Raw genomic sequence first — 5,804 nt, 5'->3', positions numbered from 1 at the left:
TGGGAGTGTCAGAGACAGTGCGATTGGCACAGGACAGAACGGAGTTTAGGGCTGTTGTACATAGAGTCGCTATGAGAAGCAGGTGACTCGACGGCACATAACAAAAACAATGTCTGTTAAATACTCAAGTGGAGGAGATATGGAGCAGGCAGGCAGTTCTGGGGTACTCATAAGCTGAAGACAGAGATTAAAGCTATTAGCATATGAATAGGCATCTCTTTGTGGGGCAGATGGTTCACTTCTAGACTGTAAGGTTGGCAGTTCAAACCCATCCAGAGGATTCTCAAAAGACAAACTTAATGATCTGCTTCTAAAAGTTCACAACCTTGAAAGTCCTATGTTGTTGCTTTTAGGTGCTGTTGAGTTGCCTGTGACACATAGCAATCCTGTGTACATTAGCTCTGAACCCTGCACTATCCTGAGCCAACCTCATTGTCTCCAAAAGACCTAATCCCATTTCTCCATTCACTGAGTCAGTCTATCTCATCCTGCGTCTTCCTCTGCTGCACTGTCCCTCCACCTTTCCAAGCAGGATATCCCTCTCCAACGACTGGTCCCTCCTGGCCATGTGCCCATAGTATGTGAGATGGAGCTTCAAGATCCTTGCCTTCAAAGAGCAGCTTGGTGTCAGACCCTCCAGGATAGACATGTTTCTTCTTCTGGCAGTCCACGGCATGTTGAACACTCTTCTCCAGCACCACACCTCAAAGGTATTGATTCTTCTTCTATCATCCTTTGTCATTGTCCAGCACTCTGATGCAAAGCAAGTAGTTGTGAAATCTATGGCCTGGATCATTAGTCTCCAGACTGACATCATTTTGCTTTTCATTATTCTGGAAAGGTCTTTCACAGCAGACTTTCCCAGTGTAATTCATCTTTTGATATCCTGACTGCTGACGCCAAGAGTGTTAATTGAGGAACCAAGAAAACTGAAGCTGTTAACAATCTCTCCTCCTACGGAGTAGCTCAATTCTTCCATCATGGGATCGTCACAAGTTAGAAGTGACATGAAAGCTTCTCACAAAAATAATAAGAATAGTGATGTGATTTTAGTAGTATTTAAAGTCACAGTGATGGATGTGGTCACCAAGAAGAAGAATGAAAAAGAGGGCTTAGCTAGACATTCCCCAGCACTGAGTGAGTGAGAAGGGAAGAGCCCACAGGGACGGGAAACAGAGGGCTGCAAAGGGGAGAAAAGGTAGGGCAGGAGTGGCCAACTGTGTTCTATTACAGTCTTCTACATTTTTTTGTTTGTATAGTTCTAAAGGAAAACCAAGGCCCATTTGTACATAGTTCTGAATCAGTGAAGTGTGTCTCCAGAACTTCTACACGATTTTCTAAGACAGACTTTTCTCAAAGAAATCTGAATTCCCCCATGTTTCTGTAGCTGTGGCATATCCCTTTCTGTTAAATCCTAATGCTTGATTCACAGGGTGGAGCAGGGTTCAGATCCATGGTTCACAGAGCTGCTGTAAGTTGTAGTTGACTTCAGGAAGCTTAACAACAACAACAATGAGCTTGATTCAATACTTATTAGCACAGTGGTTAGAGCAGTTGGCTGCTGACTAAAAGTTTGGTGGTTCCAACCTACCAGTTTCTCTGAGGAAGAAAGATATAACAATTTTCTTTTACTTTTCCAAGAGGGTAGTGTACTAGGGGGGAAGGGTTGGGAGGGAAGAAAAGTGCAACTATGACTGAATAGAAATCCAAAGTCTCTGTAAATTTTCATTGAAATGAATAATAAATTTAAACAATTTTACAGCTTTAGAAAGCCTGTTAGAGAAGTTCTGCTCTATTATATAGAGTCACTAGGTATTAAAATAGATTCAGTGGCAGTGGGTTTGGTTTGGGTTCATCTGATCTGATAGGACTATAAATAAAACCATTTCCACACACAGTGAACTCATTCTATGTATGAAGCACCATAAAGGGCTTTGGAGTTCACAGAGAAGAATGTTGCCCCACCCCTGCCCTGAAGGTTCATTTTAAAAATTAAACTGAATTTAAATGACCTTCATTTAGACTGTTTCAAGACACACCCTTTGAGATAACATTTACAAATAACACTGAGAATCCTTCCTGTAAGATGTCAAAACAATTGCTGGCAGGGTTTAAGGTATGTGCTCTGTTACCGGCCCAGAAAGACAGCCTTACCAGTAACTGGGTGGCTTTCAAGCTTAAAGTTTCTGCCTTTGGGATTTATGTTTGGCTGAGAAAGCACTAAGGGCCTCCTCTCAGCCATGCTCATTAAGTTGTTCTGATTTCAACAAGCCCTCCCTTTTTTAAACAACTAAGAGGATTCCCAACAAAGGTAATTTTCTGCTTCTTTGGTTCAATTCAATTCATCTTTTAAAAAGTAATTAGTATCCGTTTAGAGTTCTTTTATGCCTGACTAATTGCACCTTAGTTCAAGAGTTAAAGCTTCTCTTTATCTATTTAGGCAACTACTGTTATAGCTAATTAAAGTCCAGGCCAGACAAAAATATGCACATTTTGGAGAACAGTCTCTTTGGCTTCCTAAGTACTTAAATTTCTACCAGTTGAGGACAGAGGGAGATCCATTTTTATTTTAAGGCACTCCTAAGAAGGGTATATTTCCAATTAACTGAGCAATGGAGGAATTGGAGACTAGCACAGCTAGAAGACTTAAATATGCATGAAGAGAAATTCCACTTCTCATTTGAAACCTATTGGTTGACCCATAAGTATCAAAAACACCCTAGAGCTTGTATTTTTCCTTTGTAAACCAACACTGCTTATTGTCTTAAGCCTGGTAAGGTGATCTGGCCTTGCCAACAGGCTGACCCCCACAAAGGAATTGATGAAGCATATGGCTTCAGAGACAATCTAGGTGTTATGGAAAAACGTCTGGCTCTGCATACCCTTTGTTTCCAGAAAAGAGACTGATCAAAAAAGAATCCTAGAATTTTTAGAGCTCAAATCATTTTAGAACAGGGTCATCTTTCATTTTACAGACCAACAAACATGGGCAACACAGGATTGGAGAAGCTGTTAATTTTATTACCAGCCCACTGGTCTTTCCACTAGAGCGGTGGTCCTTGACCTAGAGGTGCACTAGGGAATCACATGAGAAGTTAAAAAAAACCAAATCAACCAAACCGACCAAAGAAAAAATTGCCCTGAGATATAAGTTTAATTTTTCCAGGCAGTGAGATTTTTTAAACATTCCTTTTCTCCAGCCTGAGGAGTCCTGGTGGTGTAAACATTGGGCTATTAACCCAAAAGTCAGAAGCTCAGATCCACCAGTGGGAGAAAAAGATGAGGCAATAGGTTGCCATAATAAGTTACTGCTTCAGAGACCCCCATTCAGAGCAGTTTTTCTCTGGCCTTCAGGGTCACTGACTTGGAGTCAATTAGATGACAGCACGTTTTGGTCTCCCAGCTTTGGAGAAGAGTATTGAATATACCATGGACAGCTAAGAGAGCAAATAGGTTCATCCTAGAGAGGGTGAAACCAGGCTGCTCCTTGGAGGCAAGGATTCTGAGGCTTCATCTGACATACTTTGGGCATGTTGCAAAGAGGAACCAGTCCTTGGAGAGGGACGTCATGCTTGGGAGGGTGGAGGGACAATGCAGGAGAGGAAGAACCTCAATGAGATGGATTGATTCAGTGACTGGGGTAATGAGGGTAAGTGTGTCAGAGCCAATAAGGTTGGCACAGGATAGAGAAGGTTTTAGGGCTGTTGATCACAGGGTCACTATGAGTTGTGCATAACAACAACAACAATTTTGGATAGAGGGAGCTCTGTTGGCCTAGTTTGTGAGGCACTTCTAAACAAAAGTTGTGTCTCCAATGGTTTGAAGCATCCAGCAATTGTGAGGAAGAAATACAGGCAGTCTTCCCTCTGTGATTTACATCCTTGGAAACCCGGTGGAGGGCTGCAGTGAGTCGGAATCCACGAGACAGCAGTGAGGTTTTTGAGTTTTACTCTGGGTCAAGGAAGGGCAGAAAGCACACAGAGATCTGTATGGTATTTACTCCTTCTGGCTTCTCTCAACATCGAGGTGAATTCTTGATTTTAAAAAGCCTCACCAAAATTCAACCCCTAGCCTTCCCTTTTGATTTACAACATATAGCGAGTGTTCTTGGTTTTTTTCTGGCAGGGAGGGACTGCAGATTTTGACTTGGCTCCTGAACCTGTGTATTCATTTGGTAAACAAAGAATGGGCTTGCAGAAATGTGGGTGTTGTGGCAGCCAAAAGAATCCTCTCATCTCTTAGGAGCCAATTAGAGTTGCTGAATGGTAAAACTTCAATTAAACAAAAAAAAAACAACAACCCACAAAGTATTCTGAAGAGGCACACTTAGGCTCAGAATTATTCCAGAATTTTTCTCTGAAGAGGTAAAGAAGGGAGGCTCTGGGCAGAAGGAGTTGTTAGGTGAGAAGCAATAAGAAAAGGAGATGAGGTGATGATTAAATTCAATGCCATGATGCAACCTGCTATAGGCAGACACACAAGCAGAATGAGGTGTTGATCTTGGCAATCATTCTCCATTACTTTTCATGTCAGAAATCAGCTAAGTTGAAAAGCCTTTGGTGACTTCACTCCATTCTGTTGCCTTGTTTGGGGGATGTGGGGCAGCCTTGCATCTGACGTAAAAGATAACAGACTCCTGGCTCACCAACTGATCTTTCTCAACAAGCCCAAGTAAATGGAGTTGAACATTTCCTCTGTTCAGCTGAGGGGTAAGAAAGAAAAAGGAACTCCCTCAACCTGCCCAACTAGTTCTGGGTCTTGAAACTTGTCCAGCTCCTTTATATAACGTCTAACCCTGGAGGCCAGTCCTAGGTACACGTGACTCATCCTTTGCAGCAATATCCCAAACCTCACCACACATATCATCTCCCTAAAGAGATTGTTCTCTTCAACAAATCCTCAAGCTTTCCAGGGTGGCACATTTGTCTTCAGGATCTATAGGAAAGCAAATCATTTGAAGAGAAGCATTTTGTAGTAACAAAGAATAGGAAAATTGCCTAAGTGAATGACAATCATAGAAACAGCCAATTAACTGGTAAATCCCTCTTGTCAGCAACTGAACCAGGAAGGAGTGCAGGAGGTGGAACAGCAGCTGCAGCCCAATTAAATTCAGGAGCTCAGGTGCCCTGAGAGAATTCTCACTTCTGGTTTACCTGAACAGATTTGCTTTCTTCGAGATCTTAGGGGACTTCTGTACAAAAGCATGGGCTCTGGTGATTTCTTTCTTTATTATTGTCAGCAACAGAGCTGAAATATGGATATAAGCAAATGGAGAGGGTGGAAGGACACCCAGCCTAGGAGAATGTTTTCTTGGTATCAGGGTAGAAGAGAAATGGAGACAACCAGACCCAGCAACAAACCAGACTAAAGAAACTGGATGCATACACCCCTCTGGAGCAGGAGAATTAGAGAATTGGTACCCTCTTAAGACACGCTGAGAGTCCAAACGATCTTTCCATTAGTGAGTTTGGAAAATGCAGAATATTTTGTTATGGAATCAGATTCTGATATATTATGCAATAATAAAAATAAAAACCACAATCTATACAGGAGTTCTACAGGACACATCACCTTCCCTTCGGAGACAGTACAAGTAAACTTAAGAGACACTGGACACAGAAAAACAAAAACCAAAAAAAACCCCCAAAACAAAAACAAGCCTCTCAGCATTTGATGTGGTTGGAATCACAGGAGAGAAGAAAGCGTCAGATACAAGCTGTCAGGTCATGGGTCAGACAATGGGAGATTAATTCTGAAGGCATTTGGTAGAAGTGAAGTGGTATCCTGCTGGAGGGTGGAGCTGG

The sequence above is a fragment of the Elephantulus edwardii genome, unplaced genomic scaffold, assembly GCF_000299155.1.
Source record: "Elephantulus edwardii isolate Elephantulus edwardi_28Jun2011 unplaced genomic scaffold, EleEdw1.0 scaffold00174, whole genome shotgun sequence".
NCBI lineage: Eukaryota > Metazoa > Chordata > Mammalia > Macroscelidea > Macroscelididae > Elephantulus > Elephantulus edwardii.
This window is presented reverse-complemented; position numbering follows the sequence as displayed.